General features: G+C 47.5%; 1 protein-coding gene across 7 annotated transcripts in view; it reads left to right on the forward strand.

Moving 5' to 3' along the window:
* BMAL1 (basic helix-loop-helix ARNT like 1) overlaps window positions 1-23,744 on the forward strand; it is a gene marked incomplete at its 5' end in the record, with an annotated part of 107,474 nt that overhangs the window by 24,926 nt on the left and 58,804 nt on the right. For 6 of the 7 annotated variants that reach the window (XM_082627912.1, XM_082627910.1, XM_082627915.1 and 3 more), the window contains one exon: window positions 7,435-7,507. The exons of the other annotated variant lie outside the window; for it this stretch is intronic. The remainder of the gene's footprint in view (window positions 1-7,434; window positions 7,508-23,744) is intronic. 7 annotated transcript variants of the gene reach the window in all.

The following is a 23,744-nucleotide window of genomic DNA, read 5'->3' on the forward strand; positions in this document are numbered from 1 at the left end:
GAGCTGGCACCGCTAATTTGGCAAACTCAGTGGCTCTTCTGCAGCCTAATGATTTCTGAAAGCTATTTGCTATGCTCAGGCACAAGTGTGACTGCCTCATCTGAATGCTGTAGCGATCACTGTTTTTCCTGGAAAATTGGGCCCATGTAGGCTCTGGGTGTCGTTTATTTGAGTTCCATTTTTATAGCCTTATTACCTTGTCCTCATGATGCAAGAAGCCTCTCTTTTCTGGAGCTTTGCTGTGAAAATTGTTTCTTAAAAGGCACAAAGTGATCTCTCATCATTGGGGTGGTGCTGTCTCCAGAGCAGTGCTTTTCTGCAGACTTTTCATCACCCCTGACACCAGTTGTCATGTTTTAATGATCCTTGGCAATTTACTGAGAACTTTTAGGCAGCTCTTGAATTTCACTACCTAGGTGTTTGCCACGATTTCTTCTAGAAGAGTTTGCGCATGTAAATAATCCATTCAGTTTCTTCCTCTCTGATAGATGTCCCTACCAGTGACTTTGCGAGCACCTGACACCCAGTCTTGTCCTCTGGCCTTGAGCTGACAATGCTGGTAATTAGCATGTATGGAGCCTGAGCTGTTTCCAGGCACTATACTGAAAGATTTATATTCATGATCTTAATTACTCCCAGTCCCTATAAAGAAGGTACTGTTACCCCCATTTTACAGTTGAAGGAAATGAGTCTTACAGAGGGAGAGTAACTTGCCCCAGGTCACACAGGTAGTAAATGGCAGAGTGGGCCTCCACCCAGGCCTTTCTGACCTTGGAGCCCATGTAGTCCATTCATTCATTCATTTATTCATTCGTTCAACAACACATGATTGTCTACAACATTCCAAGTACTGTTCTAGACCCAGGGGATACAACAAAAAAAAGCAAAAATTCCTGCCTTTAGCTTACATTCAAATTTGGGGAGGTAGAGAAAAAAATAATAAATAAAATATACAGTACGCTATATGATAATAAGGACTGTGGAGAAAAAGAAAGCAAGGCAGTCAGCTAAGAAGCATTGGGAGCATTTTAAATAGGGCAATCAAAGAAGGCCTCATTGAGAAGGAGACCAAATTGTTAGGTTGAATAGCAAACAGCCCCCCAAATCTCAGCATATCAACCCAAGAAAACTTTTATTTCTCATATAGAAAAGTTCCAGTGTGGCTGCTCCTGGTTAAGCAGGCATCCTTCCTGGTGGTTATTGAGGGACCCACACTTCTTCTATCTTGTGGCTCTGCCCTCTTCAAGGCCCTCAGATTCCTTTCCATTCAGCTGGAGGGTGAGGAAAAAGAGAGAGGACTTTGTGGGGAGGTTTTTATGGACCCGTCTGGAAGAAGCGTGCATCCCTCCCACCCAGAACTCAGTCACATTCAGTGTACTCCTAACTGCAAGGAGGGCTGGGAAATGTAGTCCAGCCATGTGCTCACAAGGTAAAAAAAAAAAGGGTTTTGATGAACTCATAGTATAGTGGTGAATGAGGTGAAGCAGTGAGTCGTGGGTTTAACTGGGATAGAGCATTAGGCATGGGAACAGCAAGTAGAGGTGGCTGGGGTGGCTGGAGTGGAGTGAGGAGAAGATGAGGACATGGTGGAAAGTGAAGGCATGGAAGTGAAGGGGGCCGGGCCATTAAGGTCATTGTCAGGACTTGGTTGCATTGTGAGTGACGGATCTGAGTTGCATCATGAAAGGCTCACCCTGACTACTGTGTTGAGGGAGGACTCAGGGAGAGAAGTCGAGTCTGTTGCCATTCGTTATCCAGTGAGTGGTGAGAGCAGCCAGGTCCTGAGTGGTGGTGATGGTGGGGATGCGGAGAAGTGGTTGGATTTGAGATCTGTTCTGAAAGTGGAACAACAGGTTTTGCTGCGGGATTGGTGGTGGTGTGCGACAGAAAGAAAGGAATCAGGATGGTTCTGAGATTTTTGGCTTTTGCTTAATGACTATTAGACTCACTTTCTACCCGCAGAAGTAAAAAGAGGGGGAAAGTTTTTGAAAAAAGATATCTGGACGCCTTCTGGGCCCTGATGTATCTCACATAGCCTCTTCTCCTCAACAGTACTTTATTTAGCACAGATGGACAATTCTTTTCCACAACTGAGCTTTCAGACAGAGGGAGGACATCTGTAGCTCCTCCCAGCACAGAGCCTGGATGGAACAACTTTGGCAATGGCCTCACATCATTGCCTGGGATCTTTGGACTGAATCTTGGGGCCCCTTGGACTGATGGAAGGGGCCCAGTGTCCCCCTGGGTAACCAAGAAATACCTGCAGAGGCCACTTCCAATCCATGCTGTGTGTAATGTAAGAATATAAGTGTGTTTGGGAGTGGAAGCGGAAGCAGTTTTCCTGGTTCTTACTTGGCAGTCATGACCCGCCAAGGCAGAAATGAGAGATGGAATTTTTTAGTAGATGGTGCTCCCATTAGGAGCATAAGGGGAAGAAAGTCTATCTTAAACAGAGCAGGGTATGAGCTGTGGCAGCAAATATTGCATGCCTACTAGGTGCTGGGCACTGGCTGGGTATTTTGGTTTCATTGGAGAGGGAAACAAATATACCGTTCCTGCCCTCCTGGCAGAGTAGACCCATGTGGCTAGATCATACAGTGATTTGCTGGAAGAAATTGTATTTACACCTGAGTGTTTCTTTCATTTTCTTTTTCTTTTTTTTTCTTTTTTTAGTGATTGTGAATGGTACTGTATTTTTAATTCCAGTGTCCACATGTTCATTGCTAGTATACAGAAAAACAATTGATTTTTTATTTTTATTTTGTATCCTACATTCTAGATAAACTCAGTAATTAGTTGTAGGCTTTTTTTTGTGTGTGTGTGTATATTTCACAGGATTTTCTATCTAGACAATCACATAATCTACAAATATAGATGATTTCTTCCTTTCCAATCTGTTTTATTTCCTTTTGTTGCCTTTTGTGCTGGCTCTTTGCTGAGTAAGAGTGGTAAGAGTGGGCAGCATTGCCTGTTCCTAATCTTGGGGGGCAGCATTCAGTCTTTCACCATTAAGTGTATGGTTAGCTGTAGATGTTTTTTGCACATGTCATTTGCACTTCGTTGTATGGGTGTGGGTGGGACCATGAGGTTTTCTGTGGTGTTTGGCTGATATAGGGCAGTTATTATCTAAAAGTTGTCTATCTTGCTCGAGGCACCAAGCTTTTGTTGGAGCCTTTTTTTTTGTCTGTGCTTGTTGGCATCTCCAGGTTCTTCCGTTCCAAGTGAGGCAAAAAGAAAATGCAGGCCACTCACCATGGTGTCCTTCCTCCGGGCCTGAGGTCCCTCACTGGTCTGCCTTCTTCACTCTGCCTTTCAGAGTCATCTCTTGTTTGTTTTACATATCACGTGCAGGGGTTTTTGTTGTGCACAGCAGGTGGAATAGGGAAAGGTGTGTCTACTGCATCCTCCTGGAAGTGGAAGTGGTTGGGAGAAATTAGAGGATTGGGTTGAAGCCAGTGTGTGAAGGGCCTTCACACCAGGGGTTTGACTCTGTATGTGGCAGGAAGGATGTTGGAGGTTCAACTCTGCAGCAGTGTGGAGGGATGGGGAGGGGGAGTGGCAGAGAGACCCGGAGGCTGGTGCCCGGGCCCAGGGAAGTGAGGATGCGTTTCTGGACTGCGACAGCAGACGTGGGGCAGAAAGGAAGAAGGGAGAGTCCATGCGGGCCACAAGGAAGTCCGAGGACCAGGTGAGTCTGAGGTTTCTAGCTTGGGGAACTAGCTAGGAGACTGGGGAGCTAGGGGAGTGGTGTAAGTGTAACAGAGTAGGTATATTCTAGGCCTTTTAGAGCATGACTGGAAGATTGGACTAACTGTGCTTCCCTTCAGGGCTGGCTCCGCAGAGTAAGCCTGGCTGCTGTGTAAAACCCAAGGAGCACACATTCTGGGCAGAGGAAACATTGTGGGGAAAGGCACAGATACAGGAAACGTCATGGTGGGCCTGTTGGGACTCCAGCTAGCTGAGGCATAAGTGGGTAGTTATTGGTTCCATAACTGGGAAGGGTGCTGTAGGAGTTCACAAAAGCAAGAGGCTCTGGAGTGGGAGTTGATGCTGCTGGTGGTCCATCTGGCGCCTTCCATTCTTTGTGTGTTGACATCAGTCTTTCCTGCTGCAGACAGGCCACCCTCCCTGGGGGGCACCCCTGCTGACAGCTGCCACTTAGCAATTCCAGTGAAGGGAGAACTCCTTTCTCTGCATCCATATATTAATCCTAGAGAAAGGCTATGGTTGGCCCAGCTTGGGTGATGTGCTTGTCCTTTTTGACCTAGCACTGTTGCAGGGAGTAGACTAATCTGAGCTGGATGGTTTACCCACCCCCATTAGATCAAGCCAGGCCTTTTTTTTTTTGGCCACACTGCACGGCTTGCAGGATCTCAGTTCCCCGACCAGGGATTGAACCGGGGCCATGGCAGTGAAAGCTCGGAATCCTAACCACTAGGCCACCAGGGGACTCGCAAGCAAGGACTTTTAAGGAAGAAGGCAGAAGAAAAGCATCTACGGAAGATAGAAAAGAATATTTACTATGGTTCACTGTATAATATCTTTTGAAGAATTTATAGTATGGCAATGTAGGAACTCTTTGGAGAGTTTTAAAGCAGGGGACTTGATCAAATTTAGGTTTTCTTAAAATTATCACTGTGTAAAGTTGTAGTTGGAAATAAGTAAATGAGTAGAGCTGAGGAGACTGGTAGAGAGGCTGCTGCTGTAGTTCTGGGGAGAACAGATGAGACCTGAGCTAATTCAAGTCCTTGGATTCTTATTTCATTTGGACTTCACCCTCCAGCCACAGCATGGGGGCGGGGGTTGAGGAGGGGGACAGAGTCTGGAGACAATTAGGCAAATAGGGTGTGGTGAACAGCTGGAGGGTGCAGGGGGTGCTTCAGGAGGACTCACCACCAGCACCAACTGTTCCCTGAGAGGCTAGCTTTCTCTTTGGAAACTAGTCATTAAATGGTGGCAGACTCGACATATCTTTCTTATTGCTTCTTAAGAAATGTGGGTGTTACTGGCTTCTTGTGGTGTCCTAACTGGAAAAGGAAGCTGATTGATTCTACTTTTCTCCCTTTAAAAAGTTTCCTTTCCTTAAGGAATCAGATAATACGAGGTGTGTCAGGACTGCCAGTTGAGAAATAGATGGTTGGGAGGAAGATGCAGGCCTGAAGGCCCCGCCTCCCCCATCGTTGCCCGGGGGCCTGCAGGTCTGCTCTGGAAACATTTATCCTTTCGGCATTGTCCTTGCTGGGAAGGCTTGCAAGAATTTTAAGCAAAGAAATGACATAATCTGACTTATGCTGTAACAGATTCCCTCCTGTATTGAGAATAGGCTATGGGTGGAAGTGGGAGTGACACCAAAAATAGAAGCAGGGAAAGCAGGGACACCAATTAGGAGGCTATTGCAATAATCTAGGCTGGTAATGGTGGAGGAGGTGAGAAATGGTCACATTCTGAATATATTGAAGGTAAAAACCAGAGGATTGGCTAGAGAGTAAGAGAGAAAGAGACGAGACAAGACGAGAATGACTCCAAATCTTTGGCCTGGGCAACTGGAAGACCATGGCCTTAAACTGAGATGGATAAGATGCTGGAGGAGCAGGTCTGGGGGAAGGTCAGGGGTCTGTGTGAGACGGGTCAAGTTTGAGACATGGAACACATCTCACACAGACCTCCTGTCCACTTGACATCTTACCTGAAACAGGCAGTAGGATATATTAGCCAGGAGTCCAGAAGTGAGGTCCGCACTTGGAGAGACATCTGGGCATCCTCAGCCTATAGGTGATACGAGACTAGGTGAGATCACCCAGGGGGTGATTGAAGGAATACAGAGAAGAGAGGAGAACTAGGACCGAGCCCTGGGGCACTCTTACATTAAGAGGTGGGGAGATGAGGAAGAACCAGCAAAGGGAAAGAACAGCCAGTGAGGTAGATGGAAAACCCAGAGTGCTAGCCTGGAAGCCAAGTGAAGAGAGTAGTCAAACAAGAGGGCATGATTCACTGGTAGCAAAAGCTGTAAGAGGAGGACTCAGACTTGCCCACTGGATCTAACAACACGGAGGAGAGGCTAAATGCATGCTTTTGGACCCAAGCTTAGCCTTTCAAATAAGTCATAGTTCCCGCCTTGAAGGAGAATACAAGTGTGCAAAAAAGGGTCATTTAAGATTGATTGAAACAAGTCTGAGAAAGATGTGAAGATAGTATCGTGGGAGCCCAGCAGAAATAGACAGTACTTCTGGCTTTTGTGGGGAGGGTTGAGGTCAGATTAATTCATGTCTTCGTTCGTTCAATGATTCATTCATTCATTCCACAAAAACTTTTTGAGTGCCATGGACTGAGAGGAAGGGAGAAGGTAGAGTTGTTGTTTAAGGGGTATAAAGTTTCAGTTTTGCAGATGAAAAAAACGTTCTGGAGATGAATGGTAGTAGTTGCACAACAATGTGAATGTATGTAATACCACGGAACTGCACACTTAAAAATGGCTAAGCTTGTAAATTTTGTTATGTGTGTTTGACCACCACATACGCACACACACACAAAATCAGAAAGGAAAAAAAGTCTTATTGAGCCCCACCATGACCTTGGTCTGGAATATGATGTTGAAATGGAAGTCATTTCAGTAGAAGGAGATAATGTGGAGAGAAGGGGAGGAAGACATCCAGCTGGAAGGAATGCTGAGAGAAGGGTCTGGCCACCAGTCTTATCTGTCTAGATTGAAGCGTCCACTGAGGGAGATCACAGGAGCTGAGGCTGCAGACTCGGGCTGAGCCAGTTGGTGCAGGCCTGGCAGCCTGGCTGTGGAGTTGGGCTTGCCTTCTTAGGTTCTGGGAGCCTCTAAAGGTTTCTGCCCAGGGGAGTGTCATTCCAGAGATGTGCATTTAGAAGCTTAATCTCATTAATCCTTCCTGTTAAACCCGTTGCCTATTAAAAGCAGTGGGATTGAAGCATGCATTTCTCTGATGAAAATTGCGGCCTAGCAGAATTTTAGATGCCTGGGCATGTGTTCATGAATTGAGTAGGTTATTTTTCCACCCATTTTACAAATATTTATTGAGAACTGTCTAAATGCCCGTAGTATTCTAGGCACTGGAGGTAAGGGAAGGGGTGAATTTCTCAGATCGCTTCTCTTGATAAGCCTACAGTCTAGGGACCCTCATTCCCAAATAAGAAATTATGCTACATTGTACCGCATGTTACCATAAATGTCTCACCAGGGTTCCATGGGAGCCGAGAGGAGGGTGCCTGGCCTGTCTGGGACACTGGGATGGCTTCCAGGGAAGGGCGGTCCAGTGGATTTGAAGGATGAGCAGTATTTTCTAGGCAGAGAAGCAGAGATGGGCATCCTGGGAGGACAGTAAATCAAAACTTATTGGGGTTGTAAATTTAAAGAAAACATGTAAATATTCTCTTTTAAAGTTAAACTCTTATTTCATTGGCTTTTAGGTGGTGCTGGCTAGAGTGCATGCTTTTGGATCCAAGCTTAACTTTTCAAATGTGGAATGCTAGGCCTTCATTGGTAAGTTTGTTTGATGCCTTCTTACCGAATTATGCTGTCAGGGATTGGTGTTTGGAATGAAGGGCGAGGTAGTTCTCATTGGTGCTGCTCTGTGGAGGGTACCAGGCCTGGACCCTAGAGAAGCCTACAGTATAGGCGGAAAAGATCCACAGGAGAAGTGGATCCCACTGTAGGTTTCTGCGGTAGATGCAGAGAGAGAAGCCAGAGGAGAAACACCCAGGGGTGCAGGGGATGGACGCAGCTGGCCTCACAGAGAGGTGCAGCTTTGGCTGCATTTTGAAGGATGGACAAGTCCGGGGGGGAGTGAAATAAGCTTTTCAGGCTTGAGAAGGTGGGTGTAAGATGTAAAGAAAGTGGGCTCAGCAGAAGACCCACAGGAACAAAAACTTCATCCAAAGGAGTGGTGAGTAAGAACTTCTGCAGGATCTGCTGGTGGTTGATTATTCTATTCTAGACCAGGGTCAGCAAACTTTTTCTGTAAAGGATCAGATGGTAAATATTTTTGGCTTCCTAGGCCATATGGTTTCTGTCATAGCTACTCAACTCTGCCATTATAGTGGGAAAGCAGCCATAGTTAATATGTATATGACGGTGTGGCTATGTTCCAAAAAAGCTTTATTTACAGAAACAGGTCGTGGGCCGGATTTGGCCTGTGGGCTATAGTTTGCCCACTCCTTTTCTAGACCCTGAATGCTGTGCTGGGCTAAGGCACTTGGTCTTTGTTCTGAAGGCAGTGGGAAGCCATTGAAGTTATTTCGGGCAAAGAAGTGAAATGGCTGAAGTAACATGTTAGGAGCATTCATCTGATAGCTGGACAAGAAGCATGGGTCCTGTTCCAAGGCAGCAGCAGCAATCCAGGTGTGAGGTCATGGGGTTAACCGTGCTTAAAATGCAGAAAAAGTCCAATAGGAGAGATATTGCAAAGGAAGAATGGTAGGATTTATGGTCTTCTTAGACTTTAAAGACAGGAGCCAAAGAAGATGAAAGTTTAAACTTGATAGTTCACAGTGGTAACATTGACAGAAATGTGGCTATTGGGGATGGAGAAGGGTAGTTGATGCGTCCAGTTTTTGATACACTGAATTTGAGATGGTACTGATTCATCCACAGGATATGTCTAGTAGGCAATTAGAAATGCAGGGCTGGGGACTTCCCAGGCAGTCCAGTGGTTAAGACTTCACCTTCCAATGCAGCGGGTGCAGTTCGATCCCTGCTTGAAGGAGCTAAGATCCCACATGCCTTTGGCCCAAAAACCAAAACATAAAACAGAAGCAATATTGTAACAAATTCAATAAAGACTTTAAAAATTGTCCACATCGGGACTTCCCTGGTGGCACCGTAGTTAAGAATCCTCCTGCCAATGCTGGGGACACGGGTTCGATCCCTGGTCCGGGAAGATCCCACATGCCGCGGAGCAATTAAGCCTGTGCACCACAACTAATGAGCCTGTGCTCTAGAGCCTGCAAGCCACAGCTACTGAGCCCGTGTGCTACAACTACTGAAGCTCACGCGCCTAGAGCCCGTGCTTCACAACAAGCGAAGCCACTGTGATGAGTAGCCCCCACTCACCACAACTAGAGAAAGCCCATGCGCAGCAACAAAGACCCAGCGCAGCCAAAAATAAATAAATTTATTTATTTATTTATTTATTTTAAAAAATGGTCCACATCAAAAAAAATCTTTAAAAAAAGAAAAAAACTGCAGGGCTGAAGCCTGGGCTGGGAAGGGTAGGTCTAGAGGTGTAGAACAGAAGCCGTAGGATTAATAAGTTCTCCCCGTGATGAGCAGAGGGCTGAAGGAGAGAGTCCCAGGAAGGGAAGAGGATGGAGCAGCAGAGACCACAAAGAAGGGACCTGAGGGAAGGCTGCCGAATTGGTGACAAGGTGGCTACAGCTGGCCTTGAGAATGAGATGTGGGGAGGGGGAAAGGGAGGAAGCCAGGTTGCACAGGGTCCATCATAAATGATGGGTAAAGAATCAGATACATTAGTAAAAGTGACCACTTATGGAGAGTTTGGATGGTAAAAGAACGGAGACACAGATTTCAGCATCTGCATGCCAAAATAACCTTTTCTTTAGCTTTGAGGCAAGCAAAGCATGCCATGACCGGTTCTCTTGTCCTTCTCTGGAGCCAAGTGTGTTTGGGAGTTTGTGTGTACCTTGGGCTTGTGATTGTGTTCTTATGCTTTCTTTGAGGTGTGGTGTTCTGAGCTCTGTCATAACTTGCACCAACGGAATCCAGCCCATGTTTGGACCCTTGCCATGAGACAAGATGTGATCTGTAGGGGAAATAGTTGCATTTGCCTGAATTGGAGGAGAAAATAGCGTAGAGCAAGAAACGGAAATTAAACTCCTTACTGCAGAGTCTGCCCAAGTATGGGAATTTGCAATAATTCCTCAAGTCACTCAACTAGATAGCAATTTATGTTCCCAGCATTTCGAGTGTATGTTCTTTGGTTTGAATTCTGAGTAGTCTTTGGCTCGGTTTTTGCAAATATAGCAGTTAGAGATGGAGTCATAAAAGCAACAGGTGGAACTGGTTTGGAGCTTCCGTTTAGTGAAGTCTCAGTATATCCCAGGCACAGTGCCGAGTACTCTGTAGGTATCATTTTATTTCATCTTTGCAACCACCTGTGAAAGAGGAATTAGTGTTCCCACTTCAGCAATAAGGAAATTAAATCACAAGAGGTTGCCTGAGGTTACAAGGGATTTGAACCCAGACCTATCTGACCCCCTTAGTTTATGCCACTTTCTGTTTTCTCCCACCTGAGTCTGGAATTTCTCCTCTAACTTACATAGAAGGACTGGAGACAGAATGAGTTCTTAAGGTTAAATATTCAGAGCCTAGGGCTTCCCTGGTGGCGCAGTGGTTGAGAGTCCGCCTGCCGATGCAGGGGACACGGGTTCGTGCCCCGGTCCGGGAGGATCCCACGTGCCGCGCAGCGGCTGGGCCCGTGCGCCGTGGCCGCTGAGCCTGCGCGTCCGGAGCCTGTCCTCCGCAACGGGAGAGGCCGCGGCAGTGGGAGGCCCGCGTACCGCAAAAAAAAAAAAAAAAAAAAAGAAAGAAATATTCAGAGCCTATGATGGGTATTTCTGCTTCTTAGGAGCCTATTAAAAGTGTGGAAGAAGTATGGGATCCCTGGGGGAGACTAAGGCCAAACTTCAAACACTAACTGTTTCCCCTGCTGAAATTTTCATTTAGTTGGAGAAGGTAGCAGGCTTGGGCAGAAAGGAAATCTCACTAGAAGGCATGACAGTCAGATTCCAGTCCTAGCTCTAAGGCAGTTATAATCTACTTTTTTTTTTTTTTTTTTTGGTTTTTTTTTTTTTTTTGGTTTTTGCGGTACGTGGGCCTCTCACTGCTGTGGCCTCTCCCGTTGCAGAGCACAGGCTCCGGACGCGCAGGCTCAGCGGCCATGGCTCACGGGCCTAGCCGCTCCGCGGCACGTGGGATCTTCCCGGACCGGGGCACGAACCCGCGTCCCCTGCATCGGCAGGCGGACTCTCAACCACTGCGCCACCAGGGAAGCCCTATAATCTACTTTTTGTTTAAATACTTGCATCTCTCTCTGCTCACCTCCAACTTCAAGGTCCGAGGGCAGGGTCCTGCGTTGACTTGTTTCCCACCGTACCCCCAGCATCCAGCCTGGTGGTATCAGGCGTGTTAGCATGTGCTGATTGAATATTTGTTGTTTCTAGTGAGCCAGGCAACTTGGGACAAGGAGCTTCACCTCTATGTGCCAGGCACTGCCATCGGCACTGCAGTTTTGGAGGTGACAGGACAGGTTCTGTCCTCATGAGACACATGAGCTAGCAGGGGAGACAGACAGAATAGACAGGTGAGATGTGCAGTCTGAGGTCAGGCAGGCAGGATAATCCTCTGAAAAAAGTCATAGTAATGCACTTAGGGGTGACTGCAGATATGTCATCTAAGCTGTCCACTCTGTTTTAACTCTTTTGCTTGGCTGTGGTTGCTAACACCCAGCTAACTGCCCCCTGCAGCGAGAGCTCCCTCCTGGGGCCAGAGCAGCCTCCTGCCTCTGGCAGGGCTGAGCGCTCCCCTCCCGGCCCCTCTCCTCTGCTCACCCTCCTGTCTGGCCTGCCACCCCCTGGTTCTCCTCCAACTCCGTAGACCTCGACTCCGTAGCTTGCTGTGCTGGTTCTTTATTCTCTGTCTTCAGCTTAATAAGGTTTTGCTGGATCCCTTTCTGGTCAGTCCCAGTATTCTTCCCTGGTGAGTTCATCCACTGTTCACCTCTCTCCTGAAGTCACCCAGATCTGCAGATGCAGCCCAGAGCCTCTGCCCAGCCCTCCTTCCTAGCTCCTATCCTGTGGGCACCTCCAACTCAGCCCTCGCCTGGTACCCAGTGTGTCTGTCTCCCTGTGGTGCCTGCCTGGGGTGGGACTACACCCCCTCAGTCATGTCGACTGCAGGAGTCACCCTTGGCTCTGTCGTTTCCCTCAACTGTCGTCTTCCATTGGTTACCTTTTCTGGAAGAGCCCATCTTCTAATTTGTCACTCCCTGCCCGCCCCTTTGTTTAGGACTCCTCATTTGGATTGTTTCAACGGCCTCTTCGTTGGTCTCCCTGGGCACACTTTTGTCCTCCTTCAGTCCACCTCCACTTCCTAGCAGCATGATGTTTCTAACTCACACATCTATCATGGCTTTCTCCTGCTTAAAATTCTCCAGGGCCTCCTCATTGCTTATAGAATAGAACTTAAACCCCCTCAGCGGGCCTGCAGTCTTTTCGTAACTGGCCTTTGGCCACCTTCCCTATTTCACTTTTTCCCTAACCCGTATTTCTCACCTCAGCCCGGCCTCTCAACAGCCATCACCTCTTGGTGCCTTTGCCAGAACTGGGCCCTTTCCGGGGAATGACCCACCTCCTGCTCCCCATTTCGCTAACTCAGGTCAGGTTTCTGCTTTTCTGGACACCTTCCTTCCCCACCCTGCACTTCTCTGTGACCTGGAGATGACCTTCCTCCTGGCTTCCAGAACACCCTGCATTACTCTCTCTCCCAAAACATTTATTGGCATAACTGTTGATTTACTATCGCTCCTTAAGGGTGGGGAACACACACACACACACACACACACACACACACACACACACACACACACACACACACACACACACACACACACACACACACACACACACACACACACACACACACACACACACACACACACACACACACACACACACACACACACACACACCCCCCCCCCCCCCCCCCTCTGGGTTCTCGGTGCCAGCACTATGTACCTGGTTCAGAGAGTGTTTGTTGAAAGAGTGAGGATAGCAAAGTCTGCTTGTGCAGCCAAACAACAGATTTATAATGTGATCAAATGTATTTGAAACTAGAGGTTCATTGCCTATTGAGTTGGGTGGGGCCTCCTTGCTTCTCAGTTTTTTGTTTTTTTTTTTTTTTTTTCTTTGCGGTATGCAGACCCCCTCACTGTTGTGGCCTCTCCTGTTGAGGAGCACAGGCTCCGGACGCGCAGGCTCAGCGGCCATGGCTCACGGGCCCAGCCGCTCCGCGGCATGTGGGATCTTCCCGGACCGGGGTACAAACCTGTGTCCCCTGCATCGGCAGGCGGACTCTCAACCACTGTGCCACCAGGGAAGCCCGCTTCTCAGTTTTGATGGCAGGATAGGTTGTTGTGGGCCTGGGTTTGTGGTTGCCTATTGCATCTCTCAGCCTACTGAGGCCTCGGGAATATAACTTCTCTATATTCTTTGCCCCTGACTTTTTTATTTTTAACTCCCGTTGTTGATGGGATAGTAAAGCAATGCAAAGTGAAAAATAGTCCATTAAGGAATGCTGAGGAGTGAAGTCCACCCAGCTTCCTGGATGAATCCCAAATTTCCTAAATTAGCCAAAATAATGATTCTTGCTAACCACTGACAGCTTTTCCCTTTCACATTCCAGCTGAGAGTGCTTTTCTGGCTGGGGGATGAGGATAGCTGGTGGTCCTTTGTGGAGGTGCCCAACGGCATCTTTATCTTCATTTGGAACCTTGTAAAGTCCTCAGTGAAGACTGAGGAGTAGCAAATAGGAAGAGGCTCTGAGCCCAGGGATGCCAGGTCTGTGTCTGTATTCGCCACGGGAGCTGCTGCGATGCATCGAGGTGCTGCCGGTACCTTCTCATGGTTTCATGTGGGGCTTTGAGCTTGATGCTGTTGCCTCTCCTTCACTTCCTGGTTCTGCCACAGAACTGGGAAATTGTGCGGAGAATGCAGGTTTTCTTTGGGGGCTCACAGTAATCTGGGAAGGCTTCCTTGAAGCAGAAGCCACTTTCAACACAGACTTGTCCTACTGACCAGGGTGCTCCAGCGGGCACTTGAGGCTGCTTTCCTTGCCTGGAAATACCGATGATGCTGCTGCTTTCCCTTTCAGGGACTTTCCAGAAGCTCTTCCCTCAGCATGGAATGTATTTTCCTTCTGGTTTGCCTGGTTCATGCCCATTCAGCCTTCATATATCAGCTGATTTGCTTCTTCTTGGGAGGCCTTCCCTGACCTCCTTGATAAGAAACCTAGGTCTTACCATCACCATTACTGTTATCACTTTATACTGCTTATTGATTGCTCACAATGCGGCAGACATTGTCAAAGTGCTTGGTGGGTAACCACTTAGTATTAGGGCCTCAGTAGGTGTTGGCTGAGGTCAGGGTTATCGTTATCACCCCAAAGATACCTTTCAAGGAAACTGAGGCCCAGATCAGTTGTGGGCATGTGAGCAGTGTTTGTCCCCAGGTGCCTGACTGGGTCTGTGCTCCTACCCAATTCTTCTCTACTCTGCAGGCCCCTCTGCCAGGCCTTCAGCAGCCCATCCTCCCACTCATTTCAGCACTCACCCAGAGGCCATTTTATATTTGTTTGTGTGGTTATAGATGAATGAATGCTCGTTCTCCCACTGGGCAGCCTGGTAAGCCCCAGGACGGCAGGAGCCTGACCTCTAGGCAGGCACTCAGGGCAGAGTTGACCAACAGCCTGCCTGCCTAGACGGCCGCTCACCCACCGGATCTCCTTGCCCCTTGCATATCAAGAGTCTGGGCTGTAAACATGAACTCCCTGGGGGGTCCCCACAATTTAGCCTGCACCCTCCCCTCCTGTTTCTATGTCAGCCAGTGGTGCTAAGGAAGCATCTGTCCCTAGCTGGGTCTGTCCCTTTGTTTTTCCTCCACCTTGTGAACCCATCCTCATCCTTATATAAGGAAGTCCACCCCTTTCTTCCCCCAGGACAGAGCCCTCACCCGTCCTCTGCTCCTCTGGGCCTGCACACGCTCGGGAGGGCTCTGACCACAATGGGCCATCCTGACCTGTGCTCCTGTCCTCCTTGTCCTTCTGCAGTTGCTCGGGACCATCCCTGGTGTGGCCTCTGTGGCCGGGCAGTGTCTTGTATAGTCAGGGCTGAGGGGGCCACAGAGCGGGGGTAAGAGGACCGAAGTTACTACCCTAAGAGCAGCTACACCATGATTCCGAGTGTGTGGGGTGTACCTGTGCTGGTGAGTATGTATCGGGGGGGGGCTGTTTCTTGCTCGATGTTTTTACTTGCATAATTTATCCTTGTGCACATTAGAGACCATGCCTCCTTCTCTCAGGGGTCTAATGTAGGGCTCTGAATAATAGATATTTCAGAGCTGTTGGCTAAATAGATCTTTCCTCCTCTCTAGCTGAAGGCGCCTCCCCTTTTCCCCATCTCCACTTTGATACCTCTGCGACCATTTCATAGGGTTGTTGTGATTGTCAGGACCCCCTTCCCAGACCCCGTTCAGACAGCAGTGATGTGAAAGCCCCATCTAGACCTTGGCAGGCTGGCAGGGCACCAGGCTACATTGCCCAAGCTGGCAGCAGGGAAGCCCGGTCCCCCTGGGGCACCTCACCAGGCCTCCGGGGCCTGGCTGGCTGAGCTCTGAGAGATTCACACTGGTTTTGAGTGGGAAAAATAAAAATTAAAAATGGCTTCTGACCAAGTGGGGAAAGTGGGCATGGGCAGGGGTGGGGGTGGGGAGCAGGAGGACGTTAGCCACGGCTTCCGGCTTCCTTACATTTGCTGGAAACAAACTGAGATCATCCTACAGCCTCTGGGACACCCAGCACACTGGTCTCAGGCCCTGGAAGGAGACCTGCTTCCCAGTGTCGGCTCTGCGCCTACTGGTGGTGGGGCTTAAGACAGATCACCCACGCTCTCTAAGCCTCAGTCTTCTCACGTGCATAACAGGATGATGATCATAGTAATCACCTCTGTGAGGTTCTTGGGAGGGTGAAATGAAAACATGCTTAGCACTGTACACGGTGTGTAGAAAATGCCAAATATTTGTTATCATTTTACTGTTGTTTTTGAAAAGTAGCATTGTCAATAATTGTAAGAAGACTTTGGACAACATACAAAGTCTAAAATGCACAGTTAAAGGCTGTGAGCAGTAAATGAGATGGGTGTGTGGGAAAAGCACTTTGTGAATTGTAAATTGTGTGCAGAGATTATTATTAGCACAAATAACTCTTTTATTGTTTTGGCTTTGAAAAAAATGACAGAGCACAATTTTATGATGTTGAGTCTAAGTTCTTTACTGTTTTTGGTTTTTGTTTTGGAGGGAGATTTGTCAGACAGGCCTCAATTGGAATCTTGCCCAGAGGCTATGTGACCCACATTGGTGATCCCAGGTGCCCAATGTCTGAAGAGCCCCTGACACAGAGGATCAGTTCTGTGGCTGCTCATATTATTTTAAATGTTTTATGATAAACGTTTAATACATAGTGGTATAGTAAGTTCTCCTAAGTCCATTGACAGTAAATTGTGGGCATTTGCTTACGACAAATTCCTGAGAATTTGCTCGAGAAATTCTCACTCTCAGAGTTTTGTACCTAATATAGCTGAAGAAATGTAAGCAATTTATTCAGCATTTGATGTAGACAAATACCACTGTCTTCTCAAGTATGTTAGAAATCTTTTCTTAACATCAACTGCTTGCCTCTCTTGGGTTTATCTCCATCCCGTACCATTTCATTGTCTCCTCCCATCCTTCCAAAATGAAATCAAACAAAAATTTAACATGTAGATACTTTTAGACAGAGGTTGAAAATTCTCTACTTATTGGCTGCATCTGGCCTGCAGATTTGTTTTGTTAAGTGCTCACAATGTTTTAAAACCTTTAAGTTAGTGGGTAACATTTAAAAGTTGGTAGATATTATCTAGAAATCTGGATTTCCAGATCTTTACAAAAATCCGAAAGTCTAGCAGCGCTGGACCCTCATGGAGGTGATGAAGCATGGCGGTCCCTCTTATGGGGACTTGTTTCTCCAGTTGCCCGGCCCTGCCCAAGCCCCTGCTCCTGTACATGGCCTGTAGGTAACTGAGTTTGTAGTCTGTGCTAAATGTAACCAACATTTCTTAGACACTGTGCATCAGTTTAGAATTATTTTTACCGGCAACTTTGACCGTAGAGAAGATTATTTCACTTGCTAAGTTTTCATTTTTATAAGCCAAGTAGCTATAGTGTTTTATTTAGGCTCTTTTGGGTTTAGTAGAATCACCTTCTCTCCTCCCTGTGGATTTTCCTCATTAATACTTTTGAAGGAGTCTTCACCAAGACTTCTAAGTCAATGTAAAATGTTGGATAAGGCAGTATATAAATTTTGATTGCTTCTGTTTAAGGGAGGTTGAACACAAGTGACCTGCTTTAATTCAGTAATTTATGATGTAAATTTGAACAATGGAAAATACTTAGTCATTTTTAGCCATCTCATTGAAATAGTTGTAATTGGCAGAATCTTTATTGAAAGAGGAGTTTGGGATTCTTAACACTGGAGCCCATCCCCATTTGTAGGCTTTTCTCAGGCAAGCCCATACCCCCTTCCAGCCTGTGAGCACACACAGAAATGGGGGCCATATGCAGGAGGGGGGCGGTGCTGAGCCCCACAGTGTTTACTTTAGGGGAGTCCTTGAAAGCAATTTTTTAAATTACCATTATCCTATGAGCTTTAAAAAAATTTTTGCTGGGGCTTCCCTGGTGGCGCAGTGGTTGGGAGTCCAACTGCCGATGCAGGGGACACGGGTTCATGCCCCGGTCAGGGAAGATCCCACATGCCGCGGAGCAGCTGGGCCGGTGAGCCATGGCCGCTGAGCCTGCGCGTCCGGAGCCTGTGCTCCGCAACGGGAGAGGCCACGGCAGTGAGAGGCCCGCGTACCGCAAAAAAAAAAAAAAAAATTTTTGCCGTCATGAAAGAGTATACACTTGTAACAAATTTAGACGGCCCTGAAGAAATGCATTAACATAAAGGAAGAAAGTCTTCTGTGACACCGGCCTCCCCACTCCCAACCTTCCCCCGAGATTGGTACTTTTTGGTGGGTATAGTCCTGGACTTTTTCATTTGCTTGTATCCCCTTAACCCCTACCTCCTTTGCCCTCATGCCCAACATACACGTTTTTACTTTTGTAGAAATGGGCTCTCTCTATGCCTATAGTTCTGCAGTTTTCCTTTTTTTTTTTAAGCTAACTGTCAATTGTTAATGGTTTTCTTTTCAAGTCCATATGTACAGATAAATGTACCTTATTATGTGTAACAGTTGTACTCCATGGTATGGGTGCATTTTAAGCTTATTTAATCATCCCTGTATTGGTAGACACCCAGGTTGTTGCTGATTTTTGCCATTGCAACCATTGCTGCTGTGGAAATTGTTACACCGACCTGTGAACTTCTGCATGAAATTTTTCTGCTCATAGACACCTGAAAGTGGGACTTTTGGCCTAAGTAGTTTGCCATTTAAAATTTGAATCAATATTGCCTAATCGCCCTCCAAAAAGGCTGTACCAGTTCATGCTCCTTTTAAGAATATCCAATTATGGCTCCAATAATCTAGTTTTTGCTTAACCATGCATGAGAAAAGTAAACTTTAAAAACTCACAAATATGCCATCAAAAGACACATTTGTCTTAGAAAAGCATTCGAAATATATAGCTATAGATTTAATTAAATGATTTTCATACCTTGATTTTGGTGATGGTTATCATCCTGCAAGATGACAAAAATGTTCCCCAACTGTTGTTACCATTTAATTATTAAATACTTATGTGAGGATTTCAGTTGTGCCAGGGCTGCCTTGTCTTTCCTTCCAAGGGCTGAGCCCTCAGGACGGAGGTCGGGTCAGCATTGAAATGGGAGTGCCAGGCCTTGGGGAGGGGGAGACAGCAGGTGATGTGGTGAAGTACCCAAGGATTCCCAGCATCCGCTCCTTACATATGAAGCCGTTTTACATTGACAGGTTCTTCCCACATGTATTTTCTCATAGCATCCATATGACCTCCCTGTGAAGCAGGCACTCCGCTCTCCCCTCATTTATATCTGGAAACACTTAGGGTCAAAGGTCTGACTTAGTGTCACACAGATGGTCAGGGTCAGTGCACTGGACCAAGTGTTCTGACCCCAGATATGGTGGAGTCAGAGCCCTGTGAGGCTGAGTGGTAGTTTTTTGCCTATAGGACACCATAGACGTTTCCTTTACTGAACTAGGGGTGGAGAAAGGAAAGGGAAGTGACATTCCCAGACTTCCTGCATTCATTTTTGTCCACAGCTTTCTCCTAGCAGTGCTAACGTTTACAGTCATGTTCTTGAATATTTCCTTAGCCTTTGGGAGGGATCTGTGAATTCTTGACCAGGGGCCTTAACTGATCACACGTGGTTGAGAACTGCTGACTATATCTCCTCCTTAAAAAGGACAGGTCTCAGGAGATGGTCAGCTTACTGCCTACTAACTGTGTAAAATTTTGAATTTTGTCTTCTCCAGAGACCCCTTTTCTGCCTCTCTGACCTTGTGTCTGGCTCTTGCTAACAGGTTACCCTGTATTGGCTAAAGCTTCTTAGCAGTAACCTCACTTGTGAGCCTGCAGGTAAATTTGATGCCCAGACCACTTATCCTTCCAGGATGCCGTCAGCTTCATTAGATCCAAGCAGGGGTCGTCTGGTCTAGTGAAAACAGGGATCTGGAGTCAGGCCCCCTCGCTTTTACTACCAGCAGTGTGAACCTCTGACTGTTGACCTTATGTCTCTGAGCCTCAGTATCCTGTTCTACAAAATAGTGATAATGATTCTCTCATACAGGCATTTTGAGAAATACGTGAATGAAGATTTGAAAGGTGCCTCTCAGATGTTCAGTGCAGAATAGACACTTTATAAACACTCTCATTTTCCTCTATAGAAAGAAGGTTCTCCTCTGGGGATGCTCCAAACTGGTAGCTGCTGGCTGGGGATCCTGGGATCAGGGCAAGGGCTTTAAGAAATAAATGACAGGGTGTGGGCGCAGTGTTCCAAGGGCCTGGCCTTTGAGTCAGAGACTGTCGTTCCAGCTTCATCCTGCTGGTGACTCCCCAGTAGCAGTGGGTAAACCTCATCCCCTCTCCAGAGCTGCATTTCCTCAGTGTGATCTGGGGCTCAAGCGCTCCCTAACCATCCTGCTCACTGCCGTAGGAGCTCCTATGACGCAGCAAGACTGTGGAGTGTGCTGGAAGGGATGCAGGCCTTGGTCTCAGGAAGACCTGAGTGTGGCTGGCTCCTGTATCTCCCAGGTCTGTGACCTTGGGCACATCCACTAACCTCTTTGACACTTGTCTGCATCTGTAAAGCAAGGCAAATAGGACCCGCTTCCAGGCTCACTGTCTGGACGACGGGAGTCCATGGGAACAAGGTCAGTTTCCTTCCCTCTGTCTCCGACTCCTGAGTGCTTTGGTTGGGGATTTGCCAGGGTTTCTGCAGCAGAAACCCAAAACACCTTTCCTAGGTGCAGTGCTCATCACACCTCCAGCACCCCGAGATTCTCGACTCTCGGATTTCTTGAAGCTCCTTTATGTGGTTGAGAAACTCCTCAAAGGAAGCGTACAGCCCACTGAGCTTTGCTGGTGCCTCTGTAACAGCGCCTTCCTTTCTTGCCCTGTCTCGGCTGCAGACAGCAGCTGCAGCGTGAGTCAGTTGCTTGTGTATAAATTCTTCTGCGTCTCTCTGCAGAGAGGAGAACTCCATTCATTTAGCCAGTGTTCGCCATGCCCAGGCCTCATGCGAGGAGGTGGGATATGGAGAGGAATCGACTCACAGCCACTGCCCGCAAGAGCTCACAGGGGCAAAGGTGCAAATAGTATGACACACGAGCTGTGCTGTCACCAGGCACGTCATAGGGTGCCATGGGAGAAGAGGACCGAGTGGCCTCTCCTGGGGACCCAGCACACAAGAGATGACTTTGAGCAAATCTTTAGAGGTGAGGAGGAGTCCACGCTGCAGAAGTCCAGGCAGAGTGTGCCAGGCAGCAGGAGCCACGGGGCAGAGGCCAGAGCCCTGAGGGAGGTAACACTGGCTGGCTGTCTGGAGCTGGGGCACGGGGTGGAGGACCCAAGTTGCCACGTCCTGGGGTCCTCTGCACACTGACAACCTTTTGGGACCCTTCTCCTGAGCCCCCAACTCACATACCCACTGCCCACCCAACATCCACCCTTCAATGTGTATGGGCATCCCAGACCCAACATAACTAAATAGAAGTCTTAGGCAGGAATGTGACCCTCCCCAGTCTCCCCTGTGTTATGTGGCCCCACCATTTACCTGGTCACCCAGGCCCAAAATGTAGGTTTCATCTTTGACCCTGCTCCTTCCCTCGCTTGTGTGTTTACCATGTTGACAGCTGTTCTATCACAGTATATCCTAAAAGCCGCCACACCTCCCTACCGTTGTCCAGAGGTCCCCTATCTCTCAACAGGTCTCCCTGCTTCCACTCTGGCCCTGCTGCTAGCAGCCTCCCACACAAACAGAATGACCTTTTATTTTATTTTATTTTTTTAAAGTATTTATTTATTTATTTGGTTGCACTGGGTCTTAGCTGTAGCAGGTGAGCTCCTTCATTGTGGCTTGCCATCTCCTTAGTTGCGGCAGGCAGGCTCCTTAGTTGTGGCTCAAGGCCTCCTTAGTTGTGGCATGCGAACTCTTAGTTGCAACATGCATGTGGGATCTAGTTCCCTGACCAGGGATAGTACCCAGGGCCCCCAAATGGGGAGCTTCGAGCCTCAACCACTGCACCACCAGGGAAGTCCCCCAGAATGACCTTCTAAAAAGTAAATAAGATCACAGCACTCCCCTGCTCAAAACACTCCAGTGGCTTCCTAGCATCCTTGGAGTAGAATCTGAACTCCCCGCCCTGTCCTGCCTTCCCCTCCTACTTCTCTGGTCTCATCTCTTAGCACTCTCTCCTTTGCTCACTCCATTCCAGCCCCTGTGTCTTTCTTGCTGTTCCTCTTTCTTACCTCAGGGCCTTTCCACTTGCTGTTTTCTGCCTGGATTACTCTTCCCCAGCAATCCTCCCTTCACTCTGTTCTGGTCTGTGTTCAAGTGGTCTTTCCTCTATTTAAAAGGCACTGTCCTACCCCACCCCTTACACCATCACTCTGTTCTCTTACTCTGCTTTATTTTTCTTCATTAGCACCTGACTTTATATTATATATTTATTTGTATTCTTTATTGTTTGTCTTACCTAGAATGTAAATCCATGAGGATGAGCCCTTGTCTTAATCTGTCTCATTCACCACTCTATCTCCAGGGCCCAAAACAGAGCCTGGTACACAGTAGGTGATCATCACACATTAGGTTGGTCATGAAAAATATGAATGAATGAATGCAATTTAAGACTTCGGTGTTTATTCCATGGGCAGTGCGAATCTAGTAGACACCTTTCAGGAGGTGAGTGACGTGGTCAGCACTTTTATTTTAGAAAGCCAGCTGGTGGCAGTGTGGAGGCTGGACTGTAGGAGGCGGCAGCAGGACTAGTTAGAGGCAGATAAAATGGTCCAGGAAATTGATGCTGAGCCCTGTGTAGAGCTGTAGAGAGGAAGAGAGGGGACTGAGGACAGGTTGTGAAGACCTTTGAGTATCTTTGGTTCCTATGAGAATAACTTGGTATAGCAATGCTTTTAAAAGAAAAACAGGAGGGGACTAGCTGGTCTGGGGAGAGGCTGGTGACGCTCCATAATGTTTTTCTCCCCAAGCAAATGTCGGCCCCCAGATGCGCATCCCCTGCAGTGCAGTTATTATCTCTCTGAGGAGTGACTCTGCTGCTCCTAGACTCCCCGTTCAGTCTTCCACTAAGAAAGTAGTCAAGATGGTATCAGTGAGTCTGATTCTTTTTCCTACAGATGGGTCCCTGATGTTATACATTACAAGCCACACTAAGTCATTGGTTCTTTCTTGCAATGAATACATTTCTTCATATTTAACTCCAAGGGAGACTCACTCTAACAAATTCTCTTTTTCTTTAAGAATGACTAGGCTCTGCTCAAGTTCCAGGTGGGGTTTACTGATAACCTGGGGGGCTAGGCATCTCCTTTATCATAAACATGCACAGGAACTCTTGTCCTCTCCTGGGTATCAGGGAGTCAGAAGGACAGTGGGCCCACATTCCTATCGCAGGCATAGCCGTGCTGTCTGGCAGTGCCTCTTGAGAACTTTCTTCTTGAGCTTGAATTATTCCTTCCTCCCCAAATCCCCAATCCTCCCCACATTTTGATGCAAAGCCTTTCATCTCTGAGTAAACACGTTCTTACCCATCTTGCTGAGGTGTTCCCTCTCTGTCCCTAAGGGGGAGTAGGTCATCCCAGGCCCCTAAGCCTTGGTCCAAAGTTCCTAATCCTGTTTGCCGAGCCCTGTGGTGTGAGATGCTGTCCCATCTGTGTAGCCAGATGCCCGCCTCCCACATCTCCCTCTCTCTTCCAAAGGTCCAGATGTCATAGGAATGACACTAATAGCTACGCTATAAAGCTTCCTGTGTGCCAGGTACTGTGTTAAGCCCTTCACATGTATCCTGTCTAATTCTTCCCACCCCGCAGGGGTGAGTATTATTGTCTTTTTCACAGATGAGGAAGCTGAGGCTTGGCAGTGCAGTGAAGCTTAGTAGTTACAAGCCTGGGCTGAGAGTCAAACAGACTTGGGCTTGAATCCCCCCTAGCTGTGGACCTTGGGAATGCTACTTAACCTTTTTAACCTTCTTTTTCCAGATGTAGAAAATGGAGATAATATAGAGAGTATTCACAGGGTTGCTGTGAAAAATTAAATAAAATAACATGTTATTTCATAAGTACTTGCTTACTAAATGCTAGACTTGGTCCTGTCAGTAAATAATAGCTCATCGTAGATCCTGCTTTCATCATCAGCACCATCATCATCCCCATCCCAAGGCTACATGACTAGTACGTAGATGGAG

Source organism: Mesoplodon mirus (assembly GCF_964341445.2).
Source record: "Mesoplodon mirus genome assembly, chromosome: 7".
Classification (NCBI taxonomy): domain Eukaryota; kingdom Metazoa; phylum Chordata; class Mammalia; order Artiodactyla; family Ziphiidae; genus Mesoplodon; species Mesoplodon mirus.